At 44.7% G+C, this 22,697-nt stretch overlaps 1 protein-coding gene across 1 annotated transcript in view; it reads right to left on the bottom strand.

Moving 5' to 3' along the window:
• EHD4 (EH-domain containing 4) overlaps nucleotides 1-22,697 on the bottom strand; it is a 71,368-nt gene that overhangs the window by 22,726 nt on the left and 25,945 nt on the right. The window lies entirely within an intron of this gene.

The raw sequence follows: 22,697 nt of genomic DNA, 5'->3' as shown, positions 1-22,697 counted from the left end.
CTTGTTGAACATTTTTAACAAAGACAGTAGATTCTGATGCTGCCGCCCCCTGGACACTGCTCCTCAGCCCTTCCTCAACTTCCTCCCCAGAGGAAACCATGGTCCAGATGTGTTTATGGTCATGTCTATGTGTTTCCAGTTTGCGGTTTCACTTCTCTATCCTGTTTCACTGTGGCACTCCCTGACTCCTTGGGGTCAAGGAGGACAAAGATGATTCTCATAACATGTGCAGAACATTAATTTTCCTAAACTGGTAGCAGCCAATTTAGAGCAGGGGAAAATCAAAGACCCACTAAACTAGTCTGGTGGTATGGAGATTCTGAGTCAGGATTGCATTCTGAGTTCTGTCCCTAGAAGGTCAGAAAAACCTGCTGCCCCAGGTAACAGCAGGTGGTTCTGTCCCCCAGACTGCCCTGACCCCAGGTGTCAGATCCTGGGGGAAGGGGGATGATGAAGGTGCTGTGCCCTGGAAACCAGGGAGGAGCTTTGTAGACCCCCACCACCTGATCTGGGTTTGCTTTTCCAGTGGGGATTTTCATCTTATCTCCTGGCCCGGACTTGGTCTCCTTTGCTACTGAAATTGGGTAACTAAAGATTCAGAAGCAGATGAATGAAGATGCTCTATTTGGGACATAAATTATATTTTGCTGAATATCCTTCCTGTTTGGGGAGGGGTTGCCTCATGGGCCACAGAAACTGGAGGTTGGCAGTCCTTGCCCCATTTGTTAGCCGGTTGGGTAAGGGGGTGATTTAGAACCAGAAAAGCATCTCCTTCCACCAGGAAGGGGTGCCGAATCTTGAGGAGTAATGAGGTAGGCACAGGGAAAATGAGAATCCATGGATGGCACAAGTGGTTGAGCTGAGGATTTGGTGGTGACGGTTTTCTAACCAGCTTTTGAGTCTAGCTCTCTATCCTTCCTACTAGTTCCGTGAATAACCTCATCTCTGAAAAAATCCTCTTCTGTTTATGTTACCCTGAATCAGCTTTTCTGGTTTGCTACCAAAAGCTATGATCAGTGAATAATTTTTCCCACATTTAAACATTCTGAATTCTGGATGCTTCTTCCAATCAGAGTCAAAAGACACTCGCCACCCCCATAGCTATCACCAAGGGTGTAAACTCAGCCATGCAGTCACATCCCTTCCTTCAAGAGCCACTTGGGCCAGGGGTTGGCCTGGATAGTATCACAGGTGCCGAAAGTAAGATATGAGAGTTAACTGCGGTTGGCAAAAAAAAAAAAAAAAAAAAAGAAAAAAAAAAGAAATATACTTAGTTTATCTTTACTCTAAAAATCAACAGATGGCAAAGATGTTGGTTATAGAGATGAGGAGACAATTTGAATCTGCTTATTTAAAGTTGGATTTTGCAATAGAAGAAAGCTCCCCTATTTTAGCTCATTGTGAGGCCAGGCAAACCTTCCCCTCTGATTTAGGACTCAGAATCTAACCCAAGTCTTCATCACTGTCCTAACACCTGGGTGAAACCTGGATTAAGTCATATTTTATGTAACCTCTTTAAGCTATTTTCTCACTGTTAAAATTTGTTATTAGTAATTGTATGAAAAAATACTTTTAATATACTGGTACAATGTTGTGACTTCCTAAATTTTTTTTTAAAGATTTATTTATTTGTGCATACAGAACTGAGGTACAGCCAGAGGTCCAGGGGCAGTGAGAGGATTCACGAGAGACAGAGTGGGGAGCAGAACAGGCAGACTGAAGAAGTACACTGCTGAGGGGACCAGCAGGTGGGCCAGGGGAGGTCTGCCACGCCATGTGGGTCACCTCCGGGGTGGGGATGGAACTCATGCTGCAGGGGCTTCGGACAGCTTCATAATGCGGTGCTTTAACCTGTTGTGCCACCAGGGAGAGCCCGACTTCTATAATTTTTAATAAATGTCAGCTTTTATCCTTTCTGTCCCCTTCCCCTCCATGGGTAAACTTCCTGCAGTTGGCTCCAGTGCCACTGCACAATCAACTTTACCCTCATGAATTTTAAGAAATTCCAACCTAGTCTCTTCTGAGCTCCAAGAGCCTTTTTCTTGCTCTTCTCTTAGACCACTCTGCACAGGGAGTTATCATCACATAACTATACAGATGGCTTGGACCCAGGCTGTTTCGTCACTTTCCAGATCTGTGACCTTGGGCAAGTTACTTAACCACTGTGTGCCTCTTCTCCTCATCTGTAAAATAAGGCTAATACCAGAATCTTCCTACAGCAGGAAGCTGTGCAGTTAATATATGTGAAGCACTTAGAAACATCTTTGCCGCTAAAAAAACTCTCCAAAATGTTGCCTACTGATTTTTTTTTTAAGCTTTATTTATTTCTGCATACAGAACTGGGGTATAGGCCTGAGGAGCAGGGGCGGTGAGAGGATTCATCAGAGTGGGGAGCAGAACAGGCAGATAGACAAAGTACACTGCTGAGGGGAGCAGTGGGCAGGTCAGGAGAGGTCTGCCATGCCATGTGGGTCACCAACAGGGCTGGGGATCGAAACTACACTGAAGCAGCTGTGGCGAGCTTGCAGTACTGAGCTTTAACCCGCTGCGCCACCAGGGAGGGCCTGGTAAACATTTTCTGAAGAATGCCTGGCCAGGGCCACGTTTCTTGACATTAATTAGGGTAAAGGTGACAATACAGTAATGTTGGAGCCATGTCAAGAACGAGTACTGACAAAATAGCCAATGGGGACTGAGTAGAGAATTCTATGTATTTATAGAGCTAGTGGATGCACAGAGGTTTTCTTCTTGCTTGAAAAATGGATGGAGTCCTCCCTTCGTCTTAAAAGATCCCAGTGTACCTAAAATAAAGCTACAATTCTCATCAGATACTTCCCAGGGATACAGATTGGCGGATAACTTAAGGCATACATTTGTGCTCAGGAGGAGGGACAGTCCATTTTCTCAGATTCTGTTATAGAGGATGGTCAGGCCCATATTAACTCTGCTAAGTAGTGCGTATCAGAGATACTTAAAACATGGTCAAACACACAAACAACCAGGACCTCCCTGGTGGCATAGGGGTTATAAGTCTCAGCACTATCACCTCTTCTGTCTCAGTTTGACCCCCAACCAGGGAGCTAACCCATGTGGCACAGCAGAACTCTCCTGTCTCTCCTGCTCTCCCCTCAACAGTGTATTTCAGTGGATCTGCCTGTTGCTCCTCACTCTATCTCTGGTAAATCCTTTCACCCACCCTACCCCTACACCTCTGGCCTATACCCCACTTCTTCTCCACAAAAATAAATACATAAATCTTTCAAAAACTCAAAAAAACCAAACGATTGAATGTGACCCTTGGCTGCTGTTCTGTTTGGCTTACACAGTGTCTTTTAATTTTGACTTGCCTGTCTTTGGTCCAGACAGGCCCTGGGTTCTTACAGACTACCCAGGACATACACATATCCAGTATCTGGTACTCATTTCTGAGTGGTGTTCATACTCTGACTGAGTGTTTGAGGCCAAACTCTGTGCTCTGAGAAGCTGCACTCAGCTACCCCATGCTCTGCAGTGTGACAGTACCACAGTGCTGTGTGGGTTCACAGGAGTCTCCCCAAAGGGCTGTGAATGTTCCCCTCACGCTGCTTGCTCTTTCTGCCTGAATGGTGCTCATCAAGTGTAGGCCTCAGTTAATATTTCCTGCAGGGCTAAATTATCTGTGGGAAAATGTGTTCCAAATTCCCAGGACTAGCTTTAAATAGTATTTTGGAACATATCTGTCCGGAAACTGGAAGCCATTCGTCCCAGACTTGCCTGGCCCCTTCTACCCCTTTCCTGTGGTTACACAGAAGGTGCCTTAGCCTAGTGGTAAGTTTTCAGGCCCTGTGGCCCCCAGCTTTGGGCCAATCCTTTTAAGGCATTTACCCTGAAGGGATGGGTAGCTTAGGATATGTTCTTGGAAAACTACTATCCTCCTCCTCTTTCTCTATGTGCACTAATCTTACTAATTCACACTAAGAATATGCTTTGTCTTTATGTGGCAGAATCCATTTAGAGCTAGTGGATGCACAAAGGCTTCCTTCATGCTTGTGAAATAGATGGAGTCCTCCCTCGGTCTTAAGTTTGTGCCAGTTGCGGGGGTGGGGGTGGGGGTGTCTCAGTCTGCACAGTAACAGGTTCATAATAAACACTTTAGAATTTAACAAGATATTTCAATTATGAAAGACAGAAACACACAAACAGTAATGACCAAGTATCTAGGATGTGTTGGAACAGTAGCTGAGGGACATAACTTTCCTAAAATTAAGGTTGCAAGATTTACCCATAGTAGCCCCAAATTGGAAATAATCCAATGTCTCTCAACAGGTGACTGAATAAACTGGTACCTTTCAGAAGTGGAATACTAGCCAGTATCACAAGGAATGAGCTACTGATAGCAACAACCGCATGGGAGAATCTCAGAAACCGTTTGCTGAGTGAGAGAAGCCAGACACCCAAGAGTACATGCTGTACAATTCCATTTATATTAAATTCTAGAACAGATGAAGTTAAGCTACAGTGATAGAGAGTAGCCCAGTGCTGCTTCTGGTTGGGGATGGGGCTAAGATTGATTACAAAGTGCCCCAAACAAAGAACTTCTGCAAATTTCTATTTCTTGTTGATGGCAGCGTTTACAGGAATGCGTCCCTTTGTGAAAACTCACGAGCTTTCAGTTACAGTTTAAATTAGTGCATTTAATATATTCTATCCATCAAAAAACTGACTTAGAAGTAGAAAAATATGAAAAAAGGAAGGAAGGAGGGAGAGAGAAAGGGAAGAAAGAACTCAAGGCTGCTAAACTTGTTTAAAGATACACATCTCACAGACTGGTCACTGGACCAGGAAGTGAAATCTGTTCATCAGGACAACTATGTGACAAATGTGGCTGGATTGGAGTTGGACTCGGCTAAGGGTGGTGGCCTGCACTTTCCTCTAAATCAGACTTAACTGAAGGGGGTGACGTACAATTTGCTTTCTCTAGGAGAAAGCTGAGAGACTTGCAAATGGGCCCGGATACCTAGAGGCCACGGGGATAAGAGACCCTCTATCATAAGCTCAGGGAGGAGAGCGCCCCAAGTTTATGAGAACTGACTCCAACCAGGCAGAACGTAACCAGCCTGGGCAATAAGGATGCGTACAAGCAGGTACACGCATGTGAGATGCACATGGGTGCGTGTGTGCGTGTGTGTGTGTGTGTGTAGGGCAGGGGAGTCAACATAATAATAAAACTGTTCCCATGGTACTCAACATATTTTTAAAGTGCATTTATTCAAATATAGACACATCTATTAGACCTTCATTAGGACTTATTAGCCTGAAACACAACTGAGATGCAATCAGTTCAAATGTTTAAAAACATGGTTTTTATCTTTGCAATGAATCCAAAAGCTGTATAACTTTGGGAACTGGGAGAGAGAATTTGTCCTGCGGAAGATCTCTGTTTGGCATTTCTTGTTCCATGTTCTGGGAACAAAGGGAGGGGGCAGGAAGGAAGGGGCTCCTTCCATCCAATCAGGGGCTTCCTGTCACAGTCCCCTGGAAACTATGGTCTCCATCCCGCTGAAGGGACCCACCAGGAAATGGCACTGAGGTTAGAACAGTGCCCCCTGGCTCAGGTAAATACAGGGTGAGGGCCCTGAGGAAGTGAATTTGGCAGGCTATTTTTAATAGAAAAAATTTCTTTCCAGAGCCAAGTTTCTAATTACATGAGTTTTAAACAAGATGCATATCAATAAAAGGATGCAAGATAACAGAAACAGTCAGGACTGAGTGCCAGTTCTCTGGGCCCACGCCCCTCACCCGTTTCTGGGGAGGGAGGGCCATGCCCAAGACTCTGCTCAGACCTGTTGTCCTGGCGCTGGCAGCTCCTGTTCCATGCCAGGGCATTTGCCCCCCACCCCAGCACTTACTGTGCTGATCTGTTTGGGCCACACCAGCCTCTCTCCTGGTGTCTCCCGGACATCATGTTCATCTCTGTGTCCCTCTAGCACCTAGTTGACTGTTGAGCACAGACTGTCCGGAAAGGCCATAAGAAAATACTGGAGGTGTCCATTCAACTGGCCCCAATCAGCATTCACATGGCCCACCTCCTTTCTTAGGATTCAGAGATAATATCCAAAACACCCTGATTAGGTCTACGATAAATGTTTACAGAACAAATTCTCCTTGATTAGCCTCACCTACCTCTCTAGTTTTTTTTATTTTAAAACATAGTTCTTAGAAAATCCCCTCTTTTCCACCTTTGTACCACAGGGGGCTCCTTGCTGTTCCTCAAAAGCATCCGGTACACCTTAGCCCAGGCTTTCCCTTCTGCCTGGAGTGCACTTCCCTCCTTTCCACCTCCAACTTCCCATCCTGGGTCATTGCCCTCCAGAAGGTCTTCCCCACTGGGAGGAAGGGAATCTCCCGCCCAGTCCTCTTGAGGAGGTCTATTTTCTGCCATAGCCTATTTACCAGACTAGATTAAAAGCAGCCTGAGGGCAGGGGCCAAGTGTACCATGTCAGAATCCCAAGCTCACTACAGAATGCTCTGCACTACACCAGGTTTCCTGCAACATAGTCTTATAGTGCTGATGATTTTTTCCCCCATAGCACTATACTCAAATGATGTGCCTATTTGGTGATTGTAAGACAGAAATTCTCTGAGGGCAGAGAGCACACTTCTCATTCTGTTCACTACTGTGCACCTAGTACTCACTACTGAACATGGTAAATGGCCACTACATTTGGTTTATTCTTGGAAAAAACTAAAAATAGAACTATTATAAAATCCAGTAATTCCATTCCTGGATATCTACCTAAAAGATCTTTAAAACAGGACCCAAAAGAGATATCAGTACCCCCCGCACTATATACAATAGTCAAAATGTGGTGACAGCCTAAAATTCTCTTGATAGGTGAATGGAGAAAGAAAACATGGTACATAGACACAGTGGAATATTATACTGCCTTTAAAAATCCTGCAATATGCAGTATGGATGAAACTTGTGGATGTTATGCTAACTGAAACAAGACACTCATATCAGGGAAATACTACATGGTGCCACTGATATGAAGAATTTAAAATTGTGATTCATAGAATAAGAGAATGGGATGGAGGCTACCGGGGACTGTGGGGAGGGGTTAGTGGGGAATTATTAATCAGTGGGCATAAAGCTTCAGTTATGCAGGAGGAGTAAGTTTTAGAGGTCTGCTGCACAGCATTGTGCCCATAGTTAGAAATAATGCACTGAACACTCAAAATTTTAAGATGAAACAAATTTGGCTGAATGTAGTGAACTGACTTGAATAAGATGTGTAACTGAATTTTAGCAAGTGTGAGGGTTTTAAGAGAGCTTAAATAGTGCTTGAGTTTCTGAAAAAAAAAAAAGGACTTTTATTAATTGTGGGAAGTGCAAATACTCTTAAAATAAACATCAAATATCTGGGCTTGCTCAGGTATTAAATATATATTTTCAAAAATAGTCACTTGAGTTAACAATAACAGCTACTTCATTTAAACCTGTGCAAGTAGTACTTGTATTGTTTCCAGGCTGAGTTTACTTTGCAACTGGAAGTGGCTGTTTCTCACAATGTTACCAGGGTTAGGTACAGGATGATAGCTATAAATAACTACAACACACACCAGGCTCTCTCAGCAGCCCCACAGTGCCTCCAGAGCTTTGTATCAGTGCAATCCACTGCGATTCTCATGATAATCCTGAGGCAGCGACTGTTCCTATCATCAATGTACAGGTGAGGATACAGAGCTTCTGGGAGGTTAATATCTTACCCAAAGTCACACAGCCCAGGCATTTTAACCCCAGAGCCTGTGCTTTGTATTCACACCTGCGACCCTAAGTTACTAGGATGGTAGGACTCAAGGTGATTTCTATTTTTTCCTTTTTGGTTTTGAAAAGTCATTTATGAAGAGTTCTACAATGAACATTTAATATTTTCATAATAAGAAAAAAAGATAAGCACATTGTGAAAAGCATGGTCCCTATACGACTGGGCTGACAATATTATTGATGAGCGTGTTCCTTTACTTCTATAATGGTGTTTATTGCTAGGGTCTGGCTTTCTAGCATTTTCTACCCACCACCTCAAGAAGTTCTCAGGGCCAACTACACAGCCCTAGGGGGGAAGACTGCCCCCAGTCTGTTCACCAGAACAATGGGTACAGGCTGTGCGAAAGTGAGTCACAGACACTTTGCTTCTCTGCCCCTTCCTCTTCCTCCCAGCCAAACAGGCTGATGGGTGGGGCTGGGGGCACACAGACTCCTACTGGTGTGTGGAGTGGCTGGCACTAAACCCTGACATGGAAATCCAACAAGATTACCCAGAGGGGACACAATGCGGCCTCCATATCAGCATAGCATAGAAGTTTTTTTTTTTGTAGAGATTCAACATGGCTTCATCCGGATAAGCATTCCTTGGCAATAGGCTCTTCTGGGAGAAAGTCACCGGCTTTTAAGAAAACCCCTGCAGTTAACAGAGTCCCTGCCTTGCTGCTTGGCCTGAGGGGCTTGGCTACTGAACATAACACAACTTAAGTGAAAACAAGGTCTGACTCCGTCCTTGGACAGGCTGGGTATTGTTTATCCTCTATCTCCTGTCCCCAGTCCTCCCTTTGGAATTTAGTCCAAGACCTTGTGAATTATTTTGTCTGTGCCTATTTCCTCCTAAAACAAATAAGCTAACCTCACAGCCTGTCTTGCCTCCCTCTGGGGGATATTGTGAAGATAATGATGGAGCGGACGGAAGCCATGAGACCCCAGAGTCCCCATGTATCACTGGGTCACACCACCCAGGGACAGGAGACAGAGAAAGGCTTTACTTGAATATTTAGCCTGATTAATGAGGCTGCTCCTGGTCATGTGACCATGGCAAGGGGAAAATTTGGTTTCATATCTCATTTTCTATCATAGATTAAAAATTAGGTTAAGAAGCAGGTTCATTTAAAGAGGACTGAGCCCTGGATGAAGACAGTAACATTACACAGCACTCTCAGCTCTTTGCTGGAGAGAAAAGTTGGTGAAAATCTACCCAAAAAAAACCAAACAAACCCAAAAAACCCTTACAGTCTTAAAGCCTGATGCAGCCATTCCATCTTGCTAGGCCTCAGTTTCTGCATCTATCAGATGGGTTGGCTGGTCAATAATGATTCTTTCCAGATCTTAAGTTACAGCTACAGATAGAAGTTATGAATTCTAGGGATTTCCTGAAATAAAAAGTCAAATTCTCAGGGAAATCAATTTAGCACAGGGTCTGGATAGTTGGTTTCCCTGCAAGTTTAATTTACTTATCATCCAATTTTAAACAATGAGGCTACAAAAATCACTAGAGGAAAAGTCACAGACTTTGTGACTTTTAAGGATGCCTAAGAGGTCATCAGATTCAACATTCTATTAGCATCATTAATAGGGTCTGGGAATGGAGTGTCACGCACATGGAAACTGCCCATCCCTCATTTTTCAAGTGGGCTTTGTGTATTTCAGGCTAGAATGCCATGTACAATATGTCTATAAATCATACAGTCAGTTTGTATTTGTATTGGATTTTCTCGAGGCAAAATGCCAATGGAATACAGACTCCACCCAAGTGGATGAGACCGAATATTTACAAACAAGGCTTCAACCTTGACAATGCTGCTTGTCATTTGTAGTTCAGGAGGACAAAATGACAATGTTTCTTCAAGTCACAATTTTCTAAAAAGAAATGTTAAACCAAGAGGATGACAACTTTGGGATCAGCAAAGGGCTTAAAAGCAATTTCTGAGCCCATGTCTCTGCCCTGTTCCTCTTTTCCAACATTCCCAGTCTTGTATGCGAACTCTGTGAGCATGTGGACAATAGCCAGTTGGGAAGACCAGCCCCAGCAGCAGAGTTATCAGCTAACCTCCAGCCGCCTCCCGCGAGGGCAAGCTGTTACTCAGAGATAGGTATTTCTAGGTTTATGTCACAGAGGGAAAGACACATCAAGTCAGTAGGAATGACGTGAATGCACACCGGGTTCCTTTATTTTTTTAAAAACGCCTGCCTTACTTTACCAAGTAAAAATCCATGTAGTTACCAATAGTATTTCACAATGGTCAAATATTTCCAGAAAGTAAATACTTTTGAAAAGATCTGCAAGCATGCTTAACCAACTAATAATGAAAAATGACAAGTATGTCAGCATCAGATGTCATGCACCTACCAGAGAAAGCAAAGATAAAGAAAACTGGAATTGCCCTAGGTTGGGGAGATGTGTGGGGACAGGCACTTCCATACTGCTGTGAGGACGCAGAGGTCCACCTTCGAGACAGGGCATTTTGGATCACAGTTCCTTTTGAATCGGCAATTCTACTATTAGGAGTGTATCTTATAGTTTCATTAGCACATTACTGTGAAACTATACTTTTGCTGTATGTGCAAAACTGTCTCTATTCACCGTGGCACTTTTTACAACGGCAAATGATTAGAAACAACCTGAATGTCATCCATCAAAAAGATGCCAGCTATTAATTCCGGCACTGCTCTGTGATGGAATAAGAAGGAGACAGCTCTAAAGTCCCAATATGGTCATGTTCCAAGAATTACTGCTCAGTGGAAAATTCTTGGTGCGGCGGACCCTCCCACTCTGGAAGGAACTCTGAGACTGCTGACAGGGTTTGTTCTGGGAGAGGAATGGGGATGTGGGTGGGACAGACGCCCTTCGCTATCTAACATTTTGTAACTCTAAGTTTTTGTCCCAAGCACATACACAGAACAGTGATACTACCGAAGAGGACTTGAGAAAGGTGAATGATGAATAAACTCACTAGTGCTATGCAAGGTGATCTGGTCCCACACAGTTTTGAGAGAGGCTGAATGAACCCTGGCAAACTGGAGGCTTCTTGAGGGAACCACATCACAGCACACTGAGAAGTAGCCCCAGACACAAGAACGAGGATTATGGCAAAAAGAAAGTGACTAGAACACCACAGAACACCTTCTGGGCCATTCTCTTCATCTGGTTCCTCCAACCTCAGCCTTGGCCTGCATTCTCCTGGTTTTCCACACCTAGACATTCAAGTCCTAATACTTTCTTTTCCTGTTTCCCTCTTATTTTTGGGCAGGGGGTGGTCCTGGAAGAACAATATCCTTGTCTGCTGAGGCCCAGAATGGGAATACTACCCACTGTCCCTGGGAAGCTCCAGGGACTTGGCTGAGCTTACACTTTGATCCTGATGGAGTCTATTTTGGGATCACTTCAGTTCCCTGAAATAAACAAAGGCCACCCTCCACTAGGTATTCCACACCACACTAGGCTAAATCATTTACACATGCTATATCACCTTATCGTCAAACAACCCTGGGAGGGAGGATTCAGTCACTTTACAGAAGTGTGAACTGAGGCTCCCAGGGCCCCTCCCTGAAGCAGAGGGTGCCAAGAGGTCAGCTTCTCCCAGGGCCCAGAGTGCATTTGCTGTATCTCCTTATGTCCCTCTCTGCTATTTTCAGTGTACTTTTACAGCTACCGGCTCCAGACGCCCATCCTCCTGGTACCAAGTCAGGAAAGCCTGACTTCCATCCACATTGTGGATCCTGGGGAAGGAACCTGTCTGTTCTTTTCCCTGCCCTGTGCAAGCTTTAGCGCTTATATCTATGCAGCATCAAAGTATCTACACTGATCCTTCAGATGCTCACCAGATTCAACCCAGGGAAGGAAAGTACTTGTTTCTTCCCATTTTATACAGGGTGAAACTGAAGCTCACAAAGGTGGAAAAATTGGTCACCCAGTTGGTAAGTAGAAGTATAGAGATGTGGAAAAATGTCTCGGCACCCTTGGTAGACAACTTCATGGGTCCCAGCTCAGGTCCCCTGAGTTGTCTGTGCTTGAGACCAGCAAGCAGCACAAAGTTCCCACAGAACTGAGAATCACAGCCTCATAGACTCCCAGGCAGGGAGGGAGCAAAGGGCGACCTGAGAATGCAGTCTGGCATCTAGAGAGAAGAAAACCAACCCACTACGAACCCTGAGAATGGGGCAGCAGAGCCACGGTGGTTCCGTCACTGAGCAGCTTGTATGAGAACACCCGGATGTCATAGTGATAAGTCTGGGTAATCAAGAGAAGGCTAAAAAAGATAATTCTTCAATAGCTTCCTGTTCCTTGCAGAACAAAAACCTACACGCTTTCCTAAGGCCAACGGCTCCCACCTCCCACCTCATTGCCCACTCCCTGGCTACTCACCAGCAACCAACCTGTCCAGAACCCAGCAGGTCTTACCGCCTGCCCGGCCTTCACCAGTGCAGATCCTTCTGTCTGCAATGCCCTTCTCTAACCCTCTGCCAGGCTAGTCCTTCATTCTGAGTCTAAAGGCCAGAGAGACCCTTTGTGTCCCATCTAAACTAGGGACACCCCATATTGGGGACTCAGCAGCTGTTTCTTTTGAGTCTTTGTTGCAACCTGCACCCGTTCTGTATTTTGGTACAGCCACTTCCCTCCTCTATCAGGTACTCCGATGCTTCAGGAAGGCACGGGCAGGGTCCAGCTCTCTGCTGTTAAAATGACAGCTCCCAGTACCTGGCATATAACAGGTGCTTAGGAAAAGAAAGCAGGAGGCCACCAGCAGAGTGTGGTGTGTGGCATAGTCAATGTGAGAAGACCTCCTCCTTCCCACTGTCCTTTGCATAAGAATGGAGGGCAATGTGTACTGTCTTGCCAAGGATGACCATCAAAAACTGCTGCAGGGAAAAGTCCAGGAGATTTGGTCTTTATAGAGGAAAACTGTTGATGACATGGAAACCTTGCCCCACTTGAAATCCTTCCCTAGTGCTGCCTTTTTCAGTGTGTGTGAATGAGTGTGAGCGTGTGTGTATGTGTGAGAGAGAGAGAGAGAGAGAAGGGGGAGGAGGGGAGGAGTGCTGTCCTAGTTCACTTCCTCTCTCTGGTAACAGTACCTGCTCTGCACAGGCGTCTGGTGTGACTCCTGCTTAGCCACTTACCTCGCTGCATTGGTGGTCAGTCACCTGAGAATTAGTGGCTTAAACAACAACTTATTTTCTCTGGTCTGAGGGGTGAATGGGCTCAGCTGAGTGCTTCTCATTTGAGCTCTGTCATGAGGTGACAGTCAGGTGGCAGCTGGGGCTGGAGGCCTCCAAAGGCTCACTGGGCTGGTGGGCCCCCATGGCTTCTTCACTGGCTTCTCAGTGGGAGTGCAGGACAGCTGGAGGCTGCCTGAGACTCCGGGCCTCTCCTTAGAACTATCAGGGGTTCCCCTGATAGTATGGTGGTCTCAGGGTAGTTGGGCTTTTAAGGCAGCAGATGGCTTCCTGCAGAACTAATGTCCCCAGAGATCCAGGTAGGGGCTTCTCATAACTTAGATCTGGGAAGTCACGGAGCAGCAGTTCTGCTGAATTCCACTTGCCAAAAGATCAGAAGCCCATCACAGATGCAAGGGGAGGAGATCACAGCAGGGCATAAAACCTGAGAGGTGTGGCTCACAGTGGTGTGAAGACAAGGCTTCTTTGAGAGGACCTAACACACTTGCTCTAGGACTACGGGTGAATCACAGTCTTTTCTCCTTTACAATGGGATAATGGTTTCTACCTCAAAGAGCTTTTGTGAAGAGCAAATGAATTAATATATAGAAAGCACCTCACAATATACTGCATTAGTATTGGCTGTCGTTATTATTACTTCAGAGTAAAGAGCAAATCTTTTTCTTATTAATAACAGCATCCTGTGAAATGTTTTATAATCATGAGTTTCTTTATATGGGAAGTAAGAGAAGTACCCTTCTCCCTAGCCAAAAGAAAAAAAATTGTTTTTCATTTAAAAGTCTAGGTAGATTTAAAGTTTAGAGAAGCAGTCATTCCTCATGAGCAAGGATGCATTTAAAATATTAACAAAAGCTAAAAATAGCTGTCAGGCCTCGGCGTTGCCACTCTGAATCATGGTGATGACGCGCTCACATTAGGGGCAGAAGCAGTAACACTTGTGGTGTGGAATTTCCCGTGGCATTGGCGGAAAAGGGGCCATGAATATGTTTGTCAGCAAACTTCCCCCAAACAAAAAGAAAGCAGGATTTCCTGCTGGAGGCCTAAGAAGCGAGTGATGTCCAGGACCTCACAACCCACCCTCGACTGGCTTCAGCCCTTGTCAGAAAACAGCCTCTGCCAGCAAATCATCAGGGGTTGGCCCAGCCCCTAGGGATGGACATGTTGCTCTTGTTGCCAAATTCAAAAAGCTCAGAGACAAGTCATTGAACTCAAGCTCTAAATATAAAAACAGCTTCAGGGCCTGAGCTTGGGGATTTACATTGAATTCTCTACCCTGTCATCACCCACAGCATACTCTTCAGTATCCCGCCCAGTACCTGACAATGTTCTAGTCTCACACACGTGCATTTCTCCAAAAAGCCCACAGCTCACACACATACAGCCTGTCACCTAGAGCATGACGATTGTAAGGGTGACCCTGGTTATTGTTCCTTTGACTATATACCACACAGTGACTGTGATAAAAGCATCACACCATCTCACTTTATCCTTGCTCCATCTTAAAAGGCCATGACCCCACCAGCTGGTGAAGTTACCCATTCATCTGGAAGCTTTGCTCAGGAAGAGCCACTACATAAAAACAGACATACATCTCAACTAGGAGAAATGAGAATCTGAAAATAAACTTTCACATATAAAGCTAATTGATTTTTTTTTAATAATTATTTATTCATTTACACATACAAGAACTGGGGTGTAGGCCAGAGGTGTGTGTGGGGGGTGGTGGTGGTGGTGAGAGAATTCAGAGATGGAGCAGGGAACGGAATAGGTGGAAAGATTGAAATACACTGCTGAGGGGAGCAGCGGGCAGGTCAGGAGAGGTCTGCTGCACCCTGTGGATCACCTCCAGGGTGGGGCGGGGATCGAACTCAGGCTGCAGCAGTGATCACACTGAGACTTAATCCCTAGTCCACTAGGGAGGCTCTTTCAGCTAACTGATTTCTAACAAGGGTGCCAAGATAATGCAATGGGCGAATTTTTTTCTTTTCAACAAATGGTGCTGGGACAACTGTGTAGCTACATGTACAAGTACCAAGCTGGACCCCCTACTTCACACCATATCCAAAAAAGATATTTAAAATGGCTCACAACCTAAATATAATATCTTTAAACTATGATACTCTAAGAAAAAATAAAATTTTCATGAGTTTGGGTTTCATGAGGACAGGTGTGTAGATATACGCCAAAAGCACAACATAAATGGGAAAAGAATCTTATAGTATTTCTCTGAAGAAGATGTGCAGCACATGTGAAATGATGTTCACATTAGCCACCAGAGAAATGCAAATCAAAACCACAAGCACAACAAAATGCTACTTCACAGCTACAGCTCTGGTCAAAACATATTACTTGTATTATAACAAGTGTTGAGAAACTGCTGGCGGGAATGTAAAATGGTGCAGTCACTTGGAAAACAGTCTGGCAGTTCTTCAAAATGTTAAATATTGAGTTGCCAATAGCTCAGAAATTCATTCATAAGTATTTATCCAAAAAAATTTGTACATGCATGTTCATAGCAGTGTTAATCAAGAGTCAAAAAAGGTGGAAACAACCCAAGTGTCCATCAACTGGTAACAGGAAGTGTGGGTTAGCCATAAGAGGTAGTCCTCCTGACCCACCGAAGGACAGTGCAATAGCTACCACAACATGAGTGAGCCTCTCGAAGGGGTTAACTCAAAGAACATGGACTCTGAAGGCCACATACTGGATGAATCCATTTATATGAAATATCCAGAAAGGCAAGTTCATAGAGACAGAAAGTAGGTTCATGGTTGTTCAGGGTCTGGGTGGGGTGAGAGGGAAAATGGAAAGTGATTACTAATGAGGTGACAAAAATGTTCTAAAATTGACTGTGGTGATAGTGTCAGACTTTGTAAGTATACTAAAAACCACTGAATCAGAGAGCATGAAAAAGCATGCAGGCGAGAGGGATCTTTCCTTGTGACCTCAAGAGAAGGGGAGTCCCTTCTCTTAGGAGACCCACCTGCTATACTTCTTGATGAGAACTCGTGTGAGACACAGGGACAGAGTGGCTTGCCTGAAGGTCCATCCACTCCAAATGAATGTGAGCATTCTGACCAGAACCTCTGTCTCATTTTAAATTCTGGCCTCCGGACAGTGCTTGGCTTTTGGTTGCCCAAAAGATCTCTTTCTCTCTCTTTTATACATACAATATACTCTTTATTTTTTTTTTAATTATCTCCTCATTGACGGTCTCCCTGGTGGCACGGAAGGTTAAAGCGCAGCACCATGAAGCTTGTCGCAGTCGCTTCAGTGTGAGCTCGATCCCCGGCCAGGGAGGTGACCCACATGGCACAGCAGACCTCTCCTGTCTCACTGCTCCCCTCAGCAGTGTATTCCAGTAGATCTGCCTGTTCTGCTCCCTGTTCTGCCTATCGTGAATCCTCTTACCACCTACACCTCTGGCTTGTACCCCAGTTCCCTATGCACAAATAGATCTTCCAAAAAAAAAACCAAAAAAAATGCCCATCAAATACTTTTAAACAGGATGATCTAGAGCGTTCTTTCCCCTACTTCCTAAACAACAAATCCCATATTTCAAATAACTCATATTTCTCTTTTCTGTGAGATATAATACGTTTTAAGAGGCACAAACCCAATATAAACAGAAGATTGCACTCAGTCTTTGAAAACTCTTTGGCCTTCAGCAATAATACCATGAAGTGGTGTTAAGTAATACCAGCTGACATTTATTGAACTGCTATACTGGTCAAGGTCAGCGTGTTGAGTCTGCAGCTACAGGCCTCTCCATCTGCCGAGGGTGTGGCTGTCCCACCCCTCCTCCTCATTAAACTCTGTCTTAACTCTTTCCTTTGTACTACTTGTTGCTATTTGCTATGATTGAATCATTTGTTTACCTGCTTTTTGGTCTGAATTACCTATTAGGAAGTAAATTCTGTCAACGCCAATAACCATGTCATTTTTTTGGCCTAGTGCTTGATGACTAATAGTAATCTGTTTAGGTGGCTTCTTTCTTCTGGAACGATTTAGTGTTTCAATAACTGGCTGGCTGTAGCAGTTCCCCAGCACAGGCAGTACCTTGTGCATCTTCACACTCCAGTTCCCAGCTGATACCTGGCACAGAGGCGCTCAATACATCAACAGAACCTGACCCTTCCCAGGCTGCACAGACTCTCCTGGCGTGCCTTGAGGCACTGTTTGGGCCCTGGCTGCTGGGCTTTTGGATCCAAGGGTGGAGGCACAAGGGTGTATTGAGGAAGCCTGCAGATGCCTCCAACCCTGGAGTAGTCACAGCAGACAGGGAAAATCACTAAGTGAACGTAGACTGTTGCAAGGCCAAACCCAAACAGAATAAATCAAGAAACTCTGAACCAACAACAGGATGGGGAGCCAGGGATGGCAATAGCACGTAGGGTAAGGGCCCAGTGACCGATGACTGCAGGGCATGGTGCTTCTGGAAAGCTGGGGCAGGGCAGCAATGTGTCTGGGGTTGGGCAACGAGCAGAATGAAGGGATGACAACAGCACAGCCTCACTCCCCTTCATGCTTATTATTTCCTTCTATTATCAATATTCCTTTCTCTCCATATACGTACATATGTACGCATATATTTACCCCTTCTCATCGACTCACTGGCTTACCTGTGTATATATTTAAAGTATATATAAAAATATGCAATACTAAAAGCCTAAACGTCCTTGTTTCCAGGCATTAGCAGGCCCCCTCGGAAGCCTCCTGCAGCTCAGGGCTCACACCTACAGGCCTGGCCTGGGGCCTGGGGCTGCTGCCACTTTCTCCCCTGGGCCCTGGGCCTCTGGTGTGTGTTAGAATGGTCTTCACTGATGTAGAGGCTGGCTACAGCCTTGCTCCAAGCCTTCCTGTTCTTTTGGGGGAAAAGACTCATTCCTTTGTGTACATGTGTGTTTTCCTCTCCAGTCCTTCTCCTTCCCAAAGCCAGGGAGGGGAAGTCAGTCTTATCTGGACATCTCTAAAGTTCTCTCCCTTTTCTTAGGCAGCCTTCAAAATCCGGTCTTTTGTCTTTAAAGTTCAAAAAACTTGTCAAGTCAATGTGCCTGTACTTCCCTAATTAGGATCTGTGTACGCCTCCTCTATTTTTTCTGCACCTTTAATGATGACAGGTTAAATTCCCAGGCCCTTTTTCCCAGAACTGCCAATTCTTTCATTGTATCATGTCTGGGGGCCTGAGCTATGTGGAACAGACTATTTCTATCTACCTATCAGTCTTCATATACCATTTTTATTCTTGAGAACTTGTCAACATCAGGAGGACCTAAGGTCTGTATGTAAATGTTAGAACACCGAGCAATTATTTTACAACACAGTCTTTATGCTATTTGAAGTGCACTTAGGACCTTTCTGTTTCACATATAACCACTGTTTATTGCTTTCATTGACAGGGCGTTTTCTGTCCCTTTATTTTTCACTCTCTTCTCAATTCTATTCACTGACTTATAATACAAAAGCTTATATATAGAGAAGAGCTTGTCATTAGCAGAAGTCACACTCACATTTCCATTTGACAGATGTTGGTCCTGGGAGACTAGGTACAGTACTGGGAGATTCAGATCAAGATTTTTTTTTTCCTTTTCTTCTAGAGTTACTAAAAATTTTACAAAAGAAAATTGCTACTACTTTTATTATTGAAGTCAAGCCTGCCAAAAGTTACACAAAACCTCATACTTTTGTGAAACCAGAGGAATAATTACTTACGAAGACAAAACCTTTCAAATGCTTGTGTGCTAGGTGGATGGATAAGTATAACAGTTACAACATTAGAATTTTTCAAAATGTTCTCCTTGTCAGACAGGGACATTATACACCCAGAACCCAGAAGTTTATACCATGTAACCGGAAATGCAGTCATGGCCCTGCCAAATCCAAAAATAAACCCTCGGTGAGGCTCAGGTTCAGCATGAAATAAACAATTTTTTAAGGAAGCAAACAGTTCAGATGCCAAATAAGGATGTGCAGATAAATGCAATCTCTTTTCCTCATGGAGGCGAAAAATCTGGATGTCTTTCTTTACCAGGGAGAGGAAAGTTCTCAAGAGTGACCCAAGTCAGATCTGACCCATGTACTTCATGAAATGATTTTGAAAATCTTAATCTCTTAACTTGAAGATAATCAAGAAAAGTTTGTGGGACATTTAGGTAGCTGTTAGGTAGTACTGATTACAATATATATAGTAAATATATCAGAACATGCTGTCCCTACTCCATGAATTCTTCATGGCTGGCAAGAAAGCTACAATTTAATAATTTTGTTCCTAGAGGTTTTCTGCTAAGAAATTAAACTAAGGAACATTTGAAGGGTAACAGTTTCTATACTAAGTAGTATACTAAAAATTGCTCCAAAATCAATTATCCTAGTGGATTTTCTTTATAGTACTTCCAAACAGATTTAGAAAACATTGCTTCCCCAAATGCTGACTATGCATTATTGTTATACTCTGGAATACAGAGTTGGGGGGCAAGGGGTTCAGTGGCCTGATGGCAAGAGTCAGTGTTCAGATTCCACAGATGAAAAGGCTATATTAAAACACATTCTAACTGGTAATGATCACTTATAAATTAAGAAGTGGGTTTACCTCAAACCTAACACTACAAAATGGGAACTATCATGTAGAAATGTCCAGTGTCAGTGTTTTTCTCACCAGCTCATTCTGGCCTAGAGGACCAATGTCTACAAAATGCCCATGTCCTCCTTAGAACCACACTGGTCCCTTCTGTAAAAAGGAACCAGGATTATGATGTTAGGAGAGAGCAGAACCAACCAGGAAGAATGGGGCTACAGAGGAGGTAAGGCGCAGAACTGGACTTCAGCTCTGAGGCCCCATTTCTGCATTCACCATGAAGCCAGAGGAGAAGGAGTCCTTCCTGGAGACACGCCCTCCCTAGGTCAGCCGGTCCTCAGAGCTCTGAAACAGCTGAGCCCTAGGTGCTGAGAGCTGCCCATGGAAATATGAGACCAGTCCTCTAGCTCACCTCCTCCTCCTTCCTTTCCACCCCCAGCAAAGCAGTCTGCCATCTGCCTTGGCCAATGCTGAGGAGGGGAACGCTGGGTGTGGCACAATGGGCCTTCCTGGGTGCTCAGCAGCAGTCACCACACACTCACCACTCACTCCTGCAGCTACACCTCTCTCCTGAATGCTCTCAGACAGGGTTGTCCAGTCCTTCAGGCTGAGGGTGGACTGGGCCACCGGCGACTGCCTGAGGCACTCACCTTCGAAGTCTGCTCTCTAGAAGTGGCATCTTGTCAGCAGTTTCTACTCTATCCCTTCCCCAGATGTAAAGCTCCATCACCCAGCTGACCAGCAACTGGGCAACAATTCTCCCAATGCCTGGAAGGCTCTGCTATCCTGAGGAAATGAAGGCAAAGGTGGTTTTGTGGCCGGGGCTAAGCATCAGTGTGCATGTGATCATGTGCAGGTTTCACTGGAGAAGAAGCCCTGAAGGACTAGCACGGTGCAGAAGACAGCAACTCTCAGTATAGGGCAGCTCGCTCAGGCTGCTATGGTGGACACACACTTGTGCGAAACTAAGCATTTAAGAGGGGCCTGATTGATGAGACCGTGCCTGCGGAGGGCTAATCTACATCAACAGCATCAGGCACGAGAAGGGATGCCAGCTGCCTCCTTTCCTCTTTCACAAGACACCTTTAAAGAAGGCAAAGCCCCACTAACAAAGTCAAAGGCAGACATTTCCAGTGTTGTGTGTGTGTGTGTGTGTGTGTGTGTGTCTATGTGTATCACAATCTGTTGCCATGACATCATCCAATATTGACAGATATAAATGACTGGTGAAGAAGATGATGTGATTCCCACAATGGAGGAATGACGTAGATATGAGCATGTTTGGTAATGGAGTTGTTTAAGCCGAAGTAGCTTTAAAATACTGCACATTCTTAGGTGGTGATGTGCTGAAAGTCTCTGCTCAGTGACTCCAACCACTAGCTGTGCCCCAAAGACTGGATGGCACCCAAGATCGGGACCCATGGCCTTGGTTCTCTGTCCTTCCCCTGCAGCTGCTCTGTCTGTCAGGGTGGTGGGGCCCGGCCTACTAGTTGGGACCCTATGTGCTATTTCTGTGCATAGGATGTGAATAATATATGCCATGCTAAGTCAGACCAGGATGTGAGTCAGATTATTATAAAGTGTTAAAAGGAACTGATCTTCAAAGCACCTTGAAAACTCATGCCAAGGTATCCTGCTGCAAAAGAGCTGCAGTTTGAAAGAAACTTATAATTACAAAGCAAAGGAGAAACGCTGAGCAATGATGACTAGAATTGGCCAAAGGCCTCCCAAGCAAAAGACGTGAGTAAGGTTGAAGTTAAATCTCAAAGTCTTAAGATTCTGAAGGAAAAAGAAAGACTTGTTATCAACCACAAACATTTAGCACACTTTGGTCACATGCAGAAGTAGAGAAAGAGGAGTAGCCAGAAAATGCTGAGGAACTGGGTTTGCTTCATTTTCCGTTTTGTAACAAAACATTTTATCTGCAGACCAACTTTTATGGGACCAAATTAATGGCTCCATACTGACTTAAAAAAAAAAAGTCTACTGGCACTAAGGCACAAAGATGGCCCCATCTGTAGCACTATTTGTAGAGTGAGTAATTACAAAGACTCATAGTAGCCACAAGTTACTTAAACTAGGTTATGTCCCTTTGATAGAACCCAAGCAGTGTTAAAAGGGATGGTGTGACGCCTGTGGTCGACTGTCATGAAAAGTCAAGTTGTAGAAAATGTGTGCTCTCTCATACCATTCCTGTTAAAAATGATATGCTTGTACCTGAAGAAGACAAAGCCTAAGTAGACTTTTTGAGAGTAGAGAAAACCACTGGTAAATGTTATTTGTGACAGATTTTTATACCTTATTGATTGTGCGAATCCTTTATAACAGACATTAATTTTATAGTGGAAAATAAAACCAACAAAGATAATTATGAGAGAAGAATAGTATTCATCTGCCCTTTTCTAGAACTGCAACATTCATGGAAGCCTGGGAGGCTGCCTAATGGCCTACTGAGTCCCTGATTCAATGGGGAGGAAAATACGTCAAGGCAGACCCAAGCACCCATGGGTCCCCAGAGGATGCCCAGTCTGAATCTCTGAAATTCCGAGAAAGGAGGTCACATCTTCATCCCTGTCACAGGCTTCCTGCTCTGGAGTTCATGCTCATGTCCCCCTGGCCTGAGTAACGGGACCTCAGGAGTGCTGGGGGAGGGCACTGCCTGGCCACAGCCCAAGCCCATGATGGCAGTCAGGTCACTGCTCGATGACTTACTTATTACTTGCTTTTCAAGGGGTTGTGAGGGGTTATCAAGGAGAACAGACAACAATGCACAGTTCCACTGTCTTTTTCCTAGCAAAGCCTCCGAACTCCCCTCACTCAACCTTCTCTGTCGACACAGGATTCCATCCTAATGCCCTTCTGGTCAGGAATGTCCCCTCTCTAAGGGAGCTATGTCCTCTGATCTGCACCAATGGCCCCTTTCTCCAGGAAGGAGGGTGAGACAGCAGGCACATCCGTTTAACCACAAAGGGGTTCTGGAAACAGTTACAGCCTCAGCTTTGTTTTCCAAAGGTTGAAGACATCCAGATGTCTCTCTTCTTTACAAACATTCTATTCTCTGTAGATCTCCTTGGAATGCTTACAGCCCCTCTTTCCTCACCCGAGCTCAGGTAACTCCTACTCAACCTGATTCTGGT

Source organism: Condylura cristata, unplaced genomic scaffold, assembly GCF_000260355.1.
Source record: "Condylura cristata isolate star-nosed mole 26May11 unplaced genomic scaffold, ConCri1.0 scaffold00023, whole genome shotgun sequence".
NCBI classification, from domain to species: Eukaryota; Metazoa; Chordata; class Mammalia; order Eulipotyphla; family Talpidae; genus Condylura; species Condylura cristata.
The sequence above is the reverse complement of the archived record's forward strand: the minus strand, read 5'-3'. Positions and strand labels throughout refer to the sequence as shown.